At 37.9% G+C, this 16635-nt stretch overlaps 1 long non-coding RNA gene across 1 annotated transcript in view; it reads right to left on the reverse strand.

Annotated features, from left to right (window-relative positions):
* Positions 1-16635, reverse strand: part of LOC149748384 (uncharacterized) — a 248427-nt gene that overhangs the window by 93168 nt on the left and 138624 nt on the right. The window contains exon 4 of the long non-coding RNA XR_016394209.1: positions 6519-6612. This is a non-coding gene — a long non-coding RNA (uncharacterized LOC149748384). The remainder of the gene's footprint in view (positions 1-6518; positions 6613-16635) is intronic.

Genomic DNA, 16635 nt, shown 5'->3' on the forward strand with positions numbered 1-16635 from the left:
GTATACTTTCTTGTCTCTTGTAACATTCTTTATTTTAGAGTCTATTTTATCTGATATGAGTATTACTACCCAGATTTCTTTTGATTTCCATTTGCATGGAATATCCTTTTCCATACCCTCACTAGCAGTCTGTACATGTCCCTAGGTCTGAAGTGGGTCTCTTGTAGACACCATATGGATGGGTGTTGTTTTTGTATCCATTCTGTAAGCCTGTGTCTTTTGGTTGGAGTATTTAATCCATTCACATTTAAGGTGATTATCAATATGTATGTTTCTATTACCATTTTCCTAATTGTTTTGGGTTTGTTTTTGTAGGTCCTTTTCTCCTCTTGTGTTTCCCACTTGGAGAAGTTCCTTTAGCACTTGTTGTAGAGCTGGTTTGGTGGTGCTGAATTCTCTTAGCTTTTGCTTGCCTGTAAAGCTTTTTATTTCTCTGTTGAATCCAAATAAGATCCTTGCCAGGTAGAGTAATCTTGGCTGTAGGTTCTTCCCTTTCATCACTTTAAATATATTGTGCCACTCCATTCTGGCTTGCAGAGTTTCTGCTGAGAAATTGGTTGCTAACCTTATGAGAGTTCCCTTGTATGTTATTTGTCATTTTTCCCTTGTTGCTTTTAATAATTTTTCTTTGTCTTTAATTTTTGTCCGTTTGATTACTATATGTCTCTGCATGTTTCTCCTTGGGTTTATCCTGCTTGGGACTCTCTGTGACTCCTGCACTTGGGTGGTCTTTCCTTCCCCATGTTAGGGAAATTTTCAACTATAATCTCTTCAAATATTTTCTCAGGTCCTTTCTCTCTCTCTTCTCCTTCTTGGATCCCTGAAATGCGAATGTTGGTGTGTTTAATGTTGTCCCAGAGGTCTCTTAGGCAGTCCTCTTTTCTTTTCATTCTTTTTTCTTTATTCTGTTGTGCGGCAGTGAATTCCACCATTCTGTCTTCCAGGTTACTTACCCATTCTTCTGCCTCAGTTATTCTGCTATTGATTCCTTCTAGTGTATTTTTCATTTTGGTTATTGTATTGTTCATCTCTGTTGGTTTGTTCTTTAATTCCTCTAGGTGTTTTTTCTTTAATTCTTCTACATCTTTGTTAAACCTTTCTTGTATCTTCTCAGTCTTTGCCTCCATTCTTTTTCCAAGGTCTTGGATCATCTTCACTATCATTATTATGAATTCTTTTTCTGGAAGGTTGCCTACTCCCCTTCATTTAATTGTTTTTCTGGGGTTTTATCTTGTTCCTTCATCTGGTACATAGCCCTCTGCCTTTTCATTTTGTCTGTCTTTCTGAGAATGTGATTTTCGTTCCACAGGCTGCAGGATTTTAGTTCTTCTTGCTTCTGCTGTCTGCCCTCTGGTGGATGAGGCTATCTAAGAGGCTTGTGCAAGCTTTCTGATGGGAGGGACTGGTGGAGGGTAGAGCTGGGTGTTGCTCTGGTGGGCAGAGATCTGTAAAACTTTAATCCATTTGTCTGCTGATGGGTGGGGCTGATTTCCCTCCCTGTTGGTTGTTTGGCCTGAGGCAATCTAGCACTGGAGCCTACAGGCCCTTTGCTGGGGCCAGTGGTGGACTCCAGGAGGGCACACACAAATAAGTGCTTCCCAGAACTTCTGCTGCCAGTGTCCTCGTCCGCGCAGTGACTCACAGCCACCCCCTGCCTCTGCAGGAGACCCTCCAACACTAGGTCTGGTTCAGTCTCCTAAGGGGTCACTGCTCCTTCCCCTTGGGTCCTGATGTGCACACTACTTTGTGTGTGCCCTCCAAGAGTGGAGTCTCTGTTTCCCCCAGTCTTGTCAAAGTCCTGCAATCAAATCTCGCTAGCCTTCAAAGTCAGATTCTCTGGGAATTCCTCTTCCCATTGCTGGACCCCCAGGTTGGGAAGCCTGATGCGGGGCTCAGAACCTTCACTCCAGTGGGTGGACTTCTGTGGTATAAGTGTTCTCCAGTTTGTGAGTCACCCACCCAGCAGTTATGGGATTTGATTTTATTGTGATTGCACCCCTCCTACCATCTCATTGTGGCTTCTCCTTTTTCTTTGAATGTGGGGTATTTTTTGGTGAGTTCCAGTGTCTTCCTGTCAATGATTATTCAGCAGTTAGTTGTGATTCCAGTGCTCTCACAAGAGGGAGTGAGCTCACATCCTTCTACTCCACCATCTTGAACCAATCCCCCCAATATTCAGTTCTTATTATTCAGTTCTTACTATGGATCATGCACTGTTCTAGGAATTCGAAACAGAGCAAAGAACTAACATAAAATTTTTGCCCACTTGGAGCTAACATGCTAGTTTTGTTTCTACTCCAAAAAAATTTCATACTTAATTGCAAAAAGCCTTTGAGCTGCAGAGAAATTCAACAATAACTTCTGTGTGTAAAGTAAGCACAGAGATTGCATTGTGGTTTGGGATTACCAAGAAGTTCCTTGAGGGGCAGGGTCTTTCTGCCTCCATATAATCTAATCCTTCAGTATCTATTCCCAAACCACCTCCAAATAAAGAGAATCAAAGAAGGAGGTGGAGGAGGATGCTCTGTAAATGCAGCTTCAAGATATCTCTCCTCCAACCCCTCCCTCCATTCCAGTAAGACTGTTTTCTTTGGTTCTTCCTATGTAGAAAATCTGGAGCACTGACTGAACAATGATGACCTGAAGAACTTGTCCCTGTTTCAAGATTTGCTCCTTCCCTCTAATTGGTTGCAGGACACCTTTATTTTAAATGAACTCTCGCATACTGGGTTGTCAGCACAACCCACTCACAAGTGAGTATCCTACATTTTTTATAGTATCCCTCCAGCTCTCTGTACTTGTGTTTGTGTGTGTATAAATATCTATATCTATCTATCTATATAGATAGATAGATATAGATATTTTAACCCAAAGAGGTTAAAATTCATCATTAAAAAGATGAACACGTCTGAAAACTCCAATTCGAAAATATACATGCATCCCAATGTTCATAGCAGTACTATTTACAATAGCCAAGACATGAAAGCAACTAAATGTCCATTGACAGATGAATTGATAAAGAAGATGTATGTGTATATATATATATATATATATATATATATATACACAATGGAATATTACTCAGCCATAAAAAGGAATGAAATAATGCCATTTGCAACAACATGGATGGACCTGGAGATTATCATACTAAATGAGGTAATTCCGACAGAGAAAGACAAATATCATATGATATCACTTACATGTGGAATGTATATATCTAAAAAAATGATACAAATGAACTTATTTACAAAACAGAAATAGACTCACAGACATAGAAAACAAACTTATGGGTACCAAAGGGGAAAGTGGGGGATGGATAAATTAGGAGTTTGGGAATAACAGATACACACAACTATATATAAAATAGACAAACAACGAGGACCTGCTATATATCACAGGGAACTATATTCAATATCTTATAATAACTATCGTGGAGAAGAATCTGAAAAAGTATATATATATATATATACACACACACACACACACACACACATTTTCTGTATACCTGAAACTAACACAACATTATAAATCAACTGTACTTCAATAAATATTTTTTTTAAAAGATGAACATGTCTGACAAGCCTGGATAGCTTTTCTACTGAATAGACCACATTTTTGTAATACATGGGCCCTATCCTTGATTCTGAAACTCCTTTTAATGTGTCTAGCCTTGTTATGCCACTCTTCTGGTATGAGAACAGCAAAGGTAATGGTACCAGAAACTCAACTGGAGGTTGGCAGGGTGAGCAACAGTGAACATAACATGGTGAGGAAAGACTTTCTTCTCTCCAGCTCAGCAACCCCCTCCACACATGCAAACACTGACCTCAAGAAAAGACGGTACTATCAGTGAACACTAAGTAGACAGGGACATCAGCAGACATTATGAAACCACCTGACGTAAAGGTGGCACTATGTGGCACTGGTTTGAGTCCTCTAGTTCTCCTTCTGCAAGGTCCTAGGAACCAGATGTGGTACTTTAGATGATGCCTCAGGAACAGAGAAACTGCTCCCTTGGCTGTGAATGCTGCAGCTTTCAGGAGTGGTATAAGAGGATGTGGAGAGAGTCCCCAGCTTGACAGGGAGGTGATCCAATCCAAAGCATTGGCTTAAGATTATACCTGGGCATGCTTCAGATTCAAGGAGCCACACCTGGGCTTTAGACACCAATGAAAGTGAGGTCAGATTGGGGCTGAACTATGGGTGAGCCTCCTCAGGATTTGGAATGCTCTATGAGGGCTGTCCCTGGGGCAGAGAGAGGACATACTTTGAGTGGTAAAGTGGGAGAACAGTCACATTAATTTTTATTTTAAAAAGAATTATTGTGACCTTTGTTCTCCAAGCTGATGAAGTGCATTTATGCTACATGAAATAGCTCTTATTGAAAAATATGTATTTTTTATGTGCTCTCAGTAAAGCATTCAACAATGCTGCAGAGAATTACACACACAAGCATGTATATACGGACTATATATATATATATAATATACAGTCTACATATATATACACACTATATATATAATTATATTGTATATATAAATTATATATATAAATAATGTTTTCAGAAACTTAAGTTAGGAACATAGAATATATACAAGTATTTACATGCAGAATTTGACTACTACTACTCTGAAATTTACTTTAAGCTATTTAAAGGAGTAAATTTATACCACACAATTAATAGAATTTCCTTCTAAGTTAAGCCAAAGAGGCCATAGAGCAATTATCCTAATTCCATTTCTGTAAAAATTCTTCTAAATTATAAATCCAAAAACCACTCCCAAAGGAGTCTTATTTTAGATTTAAACTGCTCAAGACAGGTCGTTGCAAACGAAAAACAAAACAGCAATGTGCAGAAAAAAATATTTTCTTTCAAAAATATTTTTAAAATATTTAAATCATCTAGAGTTTAATTCATAATTTTAGCAAAGCATACTCTAATAATTTGAAAGATTTCTAAGAAAATATATAATTTTTCTCTTAAAGTTCCCAAATGTTGGGGATTTTTCTGTTCTTTCATTATTATTCAACTAAAAGGAATAAATCCTGTTTGAAATATGACTCTGATCAAGAAAGACAAGGAAAGACTGAGGAAATTTTTACACAACGGGAGAGACTAAGTAGATTTGAAGACGGAATGCTATGTGGGATTCTCGATTGGATTCTGTGACCAAAAAAAAGGACATGAATGGGAAAATTGTTGGGATTCAAATACCATCTATAGTTTAGTTAATAGCATTTTGCCAATATTAATTTCTTGGTTTTGATCATTGTACTATGTTTATGTAATATGTTAACATTAGGGGAAGCTGGGTGAAGGGTATATAGGAATTCTCTATATTATTTTTGCAAATTTTCTGTAAGTCTAAAATGATTCCAAATTAACAGTGTAAACCAAATCCTTGGGCAGAAATGTCCTTTGTTTCCTTATGCAATTGGGTGGATTTTAGCTGTAAGTGAAATATCTCTCTGCAGCATGCCTGAGGAAAGATCTTGTGATAATGAGAAAACTAACTCCTCACCACCTTTGGAACACTGATTCGATGGCATCTTTTGCATAAATAAAAATATATTTTTTATCTTAATAAACAAAACATTTAAAAATTCAGCAACTAATGACTACTACTAAAAACTGTGCTAATAATAATGGTGATTGAAACTACTACATTGCAGGCTGTATCCTCTGCATTGTTATGTTAAGCTATAATTACCATGTTTTTTCTCCAGTCATTTTTGATTTTAAAATTTTAAGTAAAAAGTGATTTTACAGATTGCATTCCACAGTGTTCTTTGGGACCTAGTCATAACACCATAAAGTACAGCAGAATCAGGAAATGTAGGCTAAAGGGGCCCTACCTAAGAGGGTTTGCTAAAGAAATGACTAATGGATTTCAGTATGAAAGAGTTTCATTTTAGATTTATCCCAAGAGCGTTAGCCCCGACGGCTATGTTATTGGGAAGTTTAAATTCAATCTGCTTTCATTGTGAATTGAATGCAAAGGCTATAATTAAGGACTGTTTTCAGATTCCTGAATTTTAGCTTCTCTAAATTATCTTTGGTTGCCCAACACACCCTTAAAAGGATGAGATATACTATCTAAGAATTAGGATTGCCTTTATGGTAGAAAGTAAGCAACTTTGTTATTTTAAGGTCACAATATATCTATCACTCCTTACCCAAGTCAACTCTCCTTCTGGCCTTCCTCATGACATAGTTCTACGTTTCTGACTCTCACTTGGCTTAAATTTTCTCATAGCGGCAGGCTCGAAGGAAAAGCAAACATAGTACTTAGAAGTGCACCAATGTGTATAGTCATCCACCAGTAGACAAACTAATAACACTTAGTTCAGCAGATTGGCTAGTTTTTAACTCAAGAGAGAAAGAGGACTACTGCAAGAGAAGGAAAACTTGAAAGTCTAAAAGTATAAGCTTCTGTTCACAGATGAGGGTAGGAGTAGGAGACTCAGAACCTGGGGAAGAGGGAGAGAAGGCAGCAGAAGCCCTAATGCAAACTTACCTGCTTACAACTGGCTGGAAGAAGCCTTCTAAGACTCCATCTCAAAGGTGATGATGGTGCTTCTCTGAGGCAGTCAGGATGCCACCAAGTTGTGCTGTGTAGAGAGGAAAAAACAAATTCACAGCTGTGAATTGTCTTGTTCCAGATCTCAGCCAATGCAAATCACAAGATGCTACCTAAAATGTTAACACAATTTACTTGGACCTCTGAGCTCAAATAAAAATGAATGCCAAGGAACACTGTCATAAAGTCAATCAATGCTGACTAATGCCTATTGTTGAAAGGAAAAAAAAGCTTTGAACTTGTTTTGAAACCACAAATATCCCATCAAAGGTTACAATACAGTGTATGCATTGCCAAGGTAATCTCCCCACTAGAATAACAGAATCAGACAAAAATAAAATGTTAGAAAAAAACACGAAGAAATTATACAGTTGATCTATTACAAACTTTATTTTAAAGCTTTGGGTAGTAGAGGTAAACTAATGCCTCTAGCCTTTTGAAAGCATCTTTCCCCTACACTTCGCCAGTCCCTCCAGGAAACTTCCTGTCAGTCTTTGTGCCACTGTTTGCATCTCCATCTGGCTTTCCAATTTCTTGAAACTACTTGGAAGAAACCATTACACCTTCTCAGAATGAAAATTTTAATTGGTATAAACAAAATGATCATATGATTTCAACACCTTCCCTTTCCACAGTGCTTTTTCCGAAACTATTTAACTGATTATCCTTCTAAGGATTTGGCCAAAACATAATCAGAGCTTCTTTGTTGGAACCATTTGTCACCTTTAAAAAAATAAGTTGGCAGGAGTGGCTTGCTTTTATGTTACCTTATTTGTATTGGATTTTTTTTTCATGGATAATACTTTTGGAGTCAAACTCAGTCCTATGCACCAGTGAGACTGAACCCAGGGTTCCCACCACTCCAGGCACGAATGGCTGCCTGGGTATGTGACCTGTGTAGTCACATACTATAACATAACGGCCCCACGTTCATAAGTTCCCTTGGCTTGGTTTAATGGTCTGCAGTCACCATCTGAAAATTCTTAATAATTTTTTGAGCAGGGACCCTGCATTTTCATTCTGCACTGGGTCCTGCAAATTATGTACTTGGCTCGAGGTAACACCTTAATTAAACAAATCCCTACCAGAAGACCCTGCTCTATAGCCTGCTTAAGTCCCCAGAATTCCTACCAGGTTAGGCCTGATCCTGAAGATACTGAGAGTCATTTTTTCAGAATATTAGTGCAGATCTGCTTCTTAGCTGGAGCCAACTGTAAAAGGACCAGGTAAGCAATGGAAGGAGGAGGAAGGGTATATAAGAAGGAAGGTGTAGGAAAACTCTTGGAAAATGTATTTAAGATAGACACAGCATTCGGGGGTGGGTAGGGGTTCTAAATGACAGAAGTGAATTCTAAATATCACTCTCTATGAACATATATGATAATCAGAGTCAGTTCGTACTGAAAAAGCAAATAAACAATTTTAACTTGATGATCATACTTAAAAATTAGAAGGGACTTTAGAAATCACTTAGTTCAACCTTTTCATATTTCTGTTTTATCAGGAATGTGAAGACGATAAAGCCCACAGGCTCACATATAGTTAGGATTTCAGCAGTGATGAAAATCTAGGTGTTCTGGTTCCCAATCCAGGGTGCTATCAAGCACACCACTCAGCCTCTGAAAAAGTAAATGCCCTTCATAAAGCTGGTCCAACACAGAAACCGTTGTGATGTTGCTAAGAATGGGCCCAAGATATCACCCACGCCTTTACAAAGTCTCCTCCCGTATAAAGTACTCAAGAGCTTGTGTGAATTCTGTGAACACCAAAGCCAGATTCTGCCTGGCCGGCCTTGAGAGTGGTGCCATTTTGGATTTACACTATTATAATGGGGGTGAGGTGCGACAGTGTGGAGAGTTTTAAAGTATATTTTTCAAAGTATTTTTCATACAAAGTGTATACTGTGGCTCTAACTATATATATTGTATTTTTGACTTGTTTAAATATTGCCAATTCTGAATAGTGGTTCTGTCTTTATTTGTAAGCAAATGTGGCATGTGATGCCCCCAAAACCACATTTTTCCTTTCCAGACACTTTTCGTATTTATTATTGATTTTATTGGGGGGGGGGCGGGTGGGCATCGGCTGTATGTGAAATTTAAGAACAAAGAAAGAGCTCAGTTCTGGTTTTGTGGTGAAGTTAGAGCTCCCTCCAGTGATCTGTCCGGCTGACTGAACTTCAAAACACCCTTCCTTTCCAACTGTTCCTCAGTGCATACAAATAAATCTAAGCTTTAGCCTTTTTAATGCAGACTTTTTCCCTTTTAAAAATTAAACTCAGCTGCTAAATACATTAATATTGATTTCTCCTAAAATCTTGTTAAATATCCGTATTCATTCTTCCTCTAGTAGAACATTTAGAGGGTAGAATCAATAAAATAAGACATGGTCAAGGAATTTTGGCAGAGAGGCTGTTCATGTATTGTTATTATTTGTAAACTTTTATGACTCTGCAGGTGAGAGTGAACTTTTGCAGTCATTAGCGAACAAAGGAACTGGATAGGCTAAGTGCCCTACCATTCACACTGGGGTTATTTATATTTCAGAGGCTTTTTCAATGAATGGAAATAACATTTTAGATCTATCACGGCCACCTTTAGCATTCCTCTTATAAACTGTCTTCTATTTACTGGCTTCTACAAGCCAAGCGTAACAGTGTCCAAATCAGTGATGCCATATAACTCGATCAACTACAGGTAGTATCCAAAGGGATACAAGGATAATTCATGAAACTAACTAAGGGCCAAGTGGCTATTAAATCAACCTTGTCTGAGAAAATTATGATTATGATATGATTATCATATATATGATTATCATATATGATATGATATGATTATGTTATGATTTTTGTGATTTATTTAGTTACTCACTTGTTTATTGAATTCCTCTGAATACCAGATAAGGTTCTCCCTTGCTCAGCATCAAGGAATCACAGCCAAGGTAATTGGTGGGACGCTCTCTCAACCACTTCCCTATTCCCTCTCTCCTCTTCTCCTCCTTTTGTTACTTCCTCTTTCTATCTATTCTCTTTATATATATATATATATATATATATATATATATATATATATATATTTATCTCTTTCTCTCCTTTCCCCCTTCGACTAGATTTCATTGAGACTCACAGTGTTAGAGCTGGTAACTACATTAAAGATAATCTAATACAAGCCTTTGCTTTTATTTTTTTTTTTAATTGGAGTACAGTGGCTTCAAAATGTTGTGTTAGTTTCTGCTGCAGAGCAAAGTGAATCAGCTATACATATACATATATCCACTCCTTTTTGGATTTCCTTCCCACAGAGCATTGAGTAGAATTCCCTGGTGCTATACAGTACGTTCTCGTTAGTTATCTATTTTTTTACATAGTAGTGTATATATGTCAATCCCAATCTCCCAACTCATCCCACTCCCCCTTTCCCACCTCTGTGTCCATACGATTGTTCTCTACATCTGTGTCTCTATTTCTGCTTTGCAAATAGGTTCATCTGTACCATTTTTCTAGATTCCATATATATGCTTTTTTTTCTGAAAAAAATTTTAACATGTTTATTAGAGTATAATTGCTTTACAACGGTGTGTTAGTTTCTGCTATATAACAAAGTGAATCAGCTACACATATACATATATCCCCATATCTCCTCCCTCTTGTATCTCCCTCCCACCCTCCCCATCCCACCCCTCTAGGTGGTCACAAAGCACTGAGTTGATCTCCCTGTGCTAAGTGGCTGCTTCCCACTAGCTATCTATTTTGGTAGTATATATAAGTCCATGCCACTCTCTCACTTCGACCCAGATTACCCTTCCCAGTCCCCGTGTCCTCAAGTCCATTCTCTACATCTGTGTCTTTATTCCTGTCCAGCCACTAGATTCTGCATAACCATTTTTTTCTTTAGATTCCATATATATGTGTTAACATACAATACTTATTTTTCTCGTTCTGACTTACTTCAGTCTGTATGAAAGTCTCTAGGTCCATACACCGGATTACAAATAACTCAATTTCATTTCTTTTTATGGCTGAGTAATATTCCACTGTATATATGTGCCACATCTTCCTTATCCATTCATCTGTCAATGGACACTTAGGTTGCCTCCAAGTCCTGCCTATTGTAAATAGAGCTGCAATGAACATTGTGGTACAAGACCCTTTTAAAATTATGATTTTCTTAGGGTATATGCCCAGTAGTGGGATTGCTGGGTCGTATGGTATTTCTATTTTTAGTTTTTTAAGCAACCTCCATACTGTTCTCCATAGTGGCTATATCAATTTACATTCCCAGCAACAGTGCAAGAGGGTTGGTTCCCTTTTCTCCACACCCTCTCCAGCATTTATTGTTTGTAGATTTTTTGATGATGGCCGTTCTGACAGGTGCGAGGTGATATCTCATTGTAGTTTTCATTTGCATTTCTCTAATGCTTAGTGATGTTGAGCATCCTTTCATGTGTTTGTTGGCAATCTGTATATCTTCTTTGGAGAAAAGTCTATTTAGGTCTTCTGCCCATTTTTGGATTGGGTTGTTTTGTTGATATTGAACTGCATGAGCTGCTTGTAATTTTGGAGATCAGTCCTTTGCTACTTGCTTCATTTGCAAATATTTGCTCCCATTCTAAGGGTTGTCTTTTTGTCTTGTTTATGGTTTCCTTTGCTGTGCAAAAGCTTTTAAGTTTCATTAGGTCACATTTGTTTATTTTTGTTTTTATTTCCATGTCTCTAGGAGGGGGGTCAAAAAGGATCTTGCTGTGATGTATGTCATAGAGTGTTCTGCCTAGGCTTTCCTCTAATAGTTTTATAGTGTCTGGCTTTACATTTAGGGCTTTAATCCATTTTGAGTTTATTTTTGTATATGGTGTTAAGGAGTGTTCTAATTTCATTCTTTTACATGTAGCTGTAAAAGAGGGGGCTTTCTAACCTGTTCCATTGATCTATATTTCTGTTTTTGTGCCAGTACCGTACTGTCTTGATTACTGTAGCTTCACAGTAGAGTCTGAAGTCAGGGAGCCTGATTCTTCCAGCTCCATTTTTCTTTCTCAAGATTGCTTTGGCTATTTGGGGTCTTCTATGTTTCCATACAAATTGTGAAATTTTTTGTTCTAGGTCTGTGAAAAATGCCATTGGTAGTTTGATAGGGATTGCACTGAATCTGTAGACTGCTTTGGGTAGTACAGTCGTTTTCACAATGTTGATTCTTCCAATCCAAGAACATGGTATATCTCTCCACCTGTTTGTATCATCTTTACTTTCTTTCATCAGTGACTTATAGTTTTCTGCATACAGGTCTTTTGTCTCCTTAGGTAGGTTTATTCCTAGGTATTTTATTCTTTTTGTTGCAATGGTAAATGGGAGTGTTTCCTTAATTTCTCTTTCAGATTTTTCATCATTAGTGTATAGGAATGCCAGAAATTTTTGTGCATTAATTTGTATCCTGCTACTTTACCAAATTCATTGATTAGCTCTAGTAGGTTTCTGGTAGCATCTTTAGGATTCTCTATGTATAGTATCATGTCATCTGCAAACAGTGACAGCTTTACTTCTTCTTTTCCAATTTGGATTCCTTTTCTTTTTCTTTTCTGATTTCTGTGGTTAAAACTTCCAAAAATATGTTGAATAATAGTGGTGAGAGTGGACAACCTTCTCTTGTTGCTGATCTTCATGGAATTGGTTTCAGTTGTTCACCACTGAGAACGATATTGGCTGTGGGTTTCTCATATATGGCCTTTATTATGTTGAGGAAAGTTCCCTCTGTGCCTACTTTCTGGAGGGTTTTTATCATAAATGGGTGTTGAATTTTGTTGAAAGCTTTTTCTGCATCTATTGAGATGATCATATGGTTTTTCTCCTTCAGTTTGTTAATATGTTGTGTCACATTGACTGATTTGCGTATATTAAGAGTCCTTGCATTCCTGGGATAAAGCCCACTTGATCATGGTGTATGATCCTTTTAATGTGCTATTGGATTCTGTTTGCTAGTACGCGCTATTGAGGATTTTTGCAACTATGTTCATCAGTGATATTGGCCTGTAGTTTTCTTTCTTTGTGACATCTTTGTCTGGTTTTGGTATCAGGGTGATGGTGGCCTCGTAGAATGAGTTGAGAAGTGTTCCTCCCTCTGCTATATTTTGGAAGAGTTTGAGAAGGATAGGTGTTAGCTCTTCTCTAAATGTTTGATAGAATACGCCTGTGAAGCCATCTGGCCCTGGCCTTTTGTTTGTTGGAAGATTTTTAATCACAGTTTCAATTTCAGTGCTTGTGATTGGTCTGTTCATATTTTATATTTCTTTCTGGTTCAGTCTCAGAAGGTTGTGCTTTCCTAAGAATTTGTCCATTTCTTCAGGGTTGTCCGTTTTATTGGCATAGTTGCTTGTAGTAATCTCTCATGATCGTTTGTATTTCTGCAGTGTCAGTTGTTACTTCTCCTTTTTCATTTCTACTTCTATTGATTTGAGTCTTCTCCCTTTTTTTCTTGATGAGTCGGGCTAATGGTTTATCAATTTTGTTTATCTTCTCAAAGAACCAGCTTTTAGTTTTATTGATCTTTGCTATTGTTTCCTTCATTTGTTTTTCCTTTATTTCTGATCTGATCTTTATGATTTCTTTCCTTCTTCTAACTTTGGGTTTTTTTTGTTCTTTTTTCTCTAATTGCTTTAGGTGTAAGGTTAAGGTTGTTTATTTGAGATATTTCTTGTTTCTTGAGGCAGGACTGTATTCCTATAAACTTCCCTCTTAGAACTGCTTTTGCTGCAGCCCACAGGTTTTGGGTCGTAATGTTTTTATTGTCATTTGTTTCTAGGTATTTTTTGATTTCCTTTTTGATTTCTTCAGTGATCTGTTGTTTATTTAGTATTGTTTAGCCTCCATGTATCTGTTTTTTTACAGATTTTTTTCCTGTAATTGATATCTAGTCTCATAGCGCTGTAGTCAGAAAAGATATTTGATATGATTTCAATTTTCTTAAATTTACCAAGGCTTGATTTGTGACCCAAGATGTGATCTATCCTGGAGAATGTTCCATGAGCACTTAAGAAGAAAGTGTATTCTGTCATTTTTGGATGGAATGTCCTATAAATATCAATTAAGTCTATCTTGTTTAATGTATCATTTAAAGCTTGTTTCCTTATTTATTTTCATTTTGGATGATCTGTCCATTGGTGAAAGTGGGGTGTTAAAGTTCCCTACCATGATTGTGTTACTGTCGATTTCCCCTTTTATGGCTGTTAGCATTTGCCTTATGTATTGAGGTGCTGCTGTTGGGTGCATAAATATTTACAATTGCTATATCTTCTTCTTAGGTGGATCCCTTGATCATTATGTAGTGTACTTCTTTGTCTCTTGTAATAGTCTTTATTTTAAAGTCTAAATTCTCTGATATGAGAATTGCTACTCCAGCTTTCTTTTGATTGCCATTTGCATGGAATATCTTTTTCCATCCCCTCACTTTCAGTCTGTATGTGTCCCTAGGTCTAAAGTGGGTCTCTTGTAGACAGCATATATATGGGTCTTGTTTTTGTATCCATTCAGCCAGTCTATGTCTTTTGGTTGGAGAATTTAATCCATTTACATTTAAGGTAATTATCGATATGTATGTTCCTATTACCATTTTCTTAATTGTTTTGGGTTTGTTACTGTAGGTCTTCTCCTTCTCTTGTGTTTCCTACCTTGAGAACTTCCTTCAGCATGTGTTGTAAAGCTGGTTTTGTGGTGCTGAATTCTCTTAGCTTTTCCTTGTCTGTTAAGGTTTTAATTTCTCTGTCAAATCTGAATGAGATCCTTGCTGGGTAAAGTAATCTTGATTGTAGGTTTTTCCCTTTCATCACTTTAAATACGTCCTGCCACTCCCTTCTGGCTTGCAGAGTTTCTGCTGAAAGATCAGCTGTTAACCTTATGGGGATTCCCTTGTATGTTATTTGTTGTTTTTCCCTTGCTGCTTATAATATTTTTTCTTTGTATTTAATTTTTGATAGTTTGATTAATATGTGTCTTGGTACATTTCTCCTTGGATTTATCCTGTATGGGACTCTCTGCACTTCCTGGACTTAACTATTTCCTTTCTCATATTAGGGAAGTTTTCAACTATAATCTCTTCAAATATTTTCTCAGTCTCTTTCTTTTTCTCTTCATTTTTTGGGACCCCTATAATTCGAATGTTGGTGTGTTTAATGTTGTCCCAGATGTTTCTGAGACTGTTCTCAATTCTTTTCATTCTTTTTTCTTTATTCTGCTCTGTGGTAGTTACTTCCACTATTTTATCTTCCAGGTCACTTATCCATTCTTCTGCCTCAGTTACTCTGCTATTGATTTCTTCTAGAGAATTTTTAATTACATTTACTGTGTTGTTCATCATTGTTTGTTTGCTCTTTAGTTCTTCTAGGTCCTTGTTAAATGTTTCTTGTATTTTCTCCATTCTATTTCCAAGAATTTGGATCATCTTTACTATTATTACTCTGAATTCTTTTTCAGGTAGACTGCCTATTTCCTCTTTATTTGTTAGGTCTGGTGGGTTTTTATCTTGCTCCTTCAACTGCTGTGTGTTTCTCTGTCTTCTCATTTTGCTTAACTTAGTGTGTTTGGGGTCTCCTTTTCACAGGCTGCAGGATCGTAGATCCCATTGTTTTTGGTGTCTGCCCCCAGTGGCTAAGGTTGGTTCAGTGGATTGTGTAGGCTTCCTTGTGGAGGGGACTAGTGCCTGTGTTCTGGTGGATGAGGCTGGATCTTTTCTTTCTGGTGGGCAGGACCGTGTCCGGTGTTGTGTTTTGGGTTGTCTGTGACCTTATTATGATTTTAGCCAGCCTCTCTGCTAATGGGTGGGGTTATGTTCCCAGAAACAATGGTCTCTTGCCTCTTAGGTACAGATTTTTTCCCGGACTCCCTCCCGGCTAGCTGTGGCGCACTAGCCCCCTTCAGGCTGTGTTCGTGCAGCCAACCCCAGTCCTCTCCCTGGGGTCTGACCTCCGAAGCCTGAGCCTCAGCTCCCTGCCCCAACCCGCCCCAGCGGGTGAGCAGACAAGCCTCTTGGGTTGGTGAGTGCCGGTCGACACCGATCCTCTGTGTGGAAATCTCTCCGCTTTGCCCTCTGCACCCCCGTTGCTGTGCTCTCCTCCGTGGCTCTGAAGCTTCCCCCCTCCGCCACCTGCAGTCTCCACCCACAAAGGGGCGTCCTAGTGTGTGGAAACCTTTCCTCCTTCACAGCTCCTTCCCAGAGGTGCAGGTCCCATCACTGTTCTTATGTCTCTGTTTTTTCTTTTTTCTTTTGCCCTACCCAGGTACGTGGGGAGTTTCTTGCCCTTTGGGAAGTCTGAGGTCTTCTACCAGCGTTCAGTAGGTGTTCTGTAGGAGTTGTTCCACATGTAGATGTATTTCGGATGTATTTGTGGGGAGGAAGGTGATCTCCACATCTTACCTTTCCGTCATCCCCCACATATATGCTTTTATAGAAGAAAAATTCAAGAAGCTTGAGAAGCTTGGCCCAAATCACACCAAAGTTTACTCTTCTTTCCTCTTTTCTTTCTGCCAAGGTCTTAAGCACCCATTAGGTTCAGCGTACCCCTGGGCATTTTCTGGACCCTAATTCACCCTGGTCCATTGTCTAAAATTTGAGTTAATGCCCAAGAATATGTAAGCAGTAATGGAAACAGAGATGATAGAAAGAGTTTTCTGTATGAAGGGATCTTAGAAAATTTAAAAATGGGAAATTACATGAGCATACAATATGTCAAAACTATGGAATCTGGATTTTAGAAAAATTTTTTGAAAAGTGCCTTGCTTTTGCTCCTTTAAATAAACAAGAGAACTTTATTTGATGCCATTTCTCTTGATAATGATGCTAATAATGTCGCATTATATTTATCTAGCACATTATACCTTACAATATTTCTTCACTTAGTGTACTATTCCAGGTAACTAGAACATGCTCTCTTTGAAGATCAAGTACTAGTACTACATATAGTAGAATATGAGGAAGTAATAGAGAACTCAGAGTGGCCCTTTACATTTTATGCCTCCCTTAGTTCTGGGTTATTGTATGGCTGAGCTCTAGATTCAGTAAAATGTTTATGCACT

Source organism: Delphinapterus leucas, chromosome 9 (genome assembly GCF_059928025.1).
Source record: "Delphinapterus leucas isolate spDelLeu-1000000601 "Yukka" chromosome 9, BTC_Dleu_Yukka2, whole genome shotgun sequence".
Classification (NCBI taxonomy): Eukaryota; Metazoa; Chordata; class Mammalia; order Artiodactyla; family Monodontidae; genus Delphinapterus; species Delphinapterus leucas.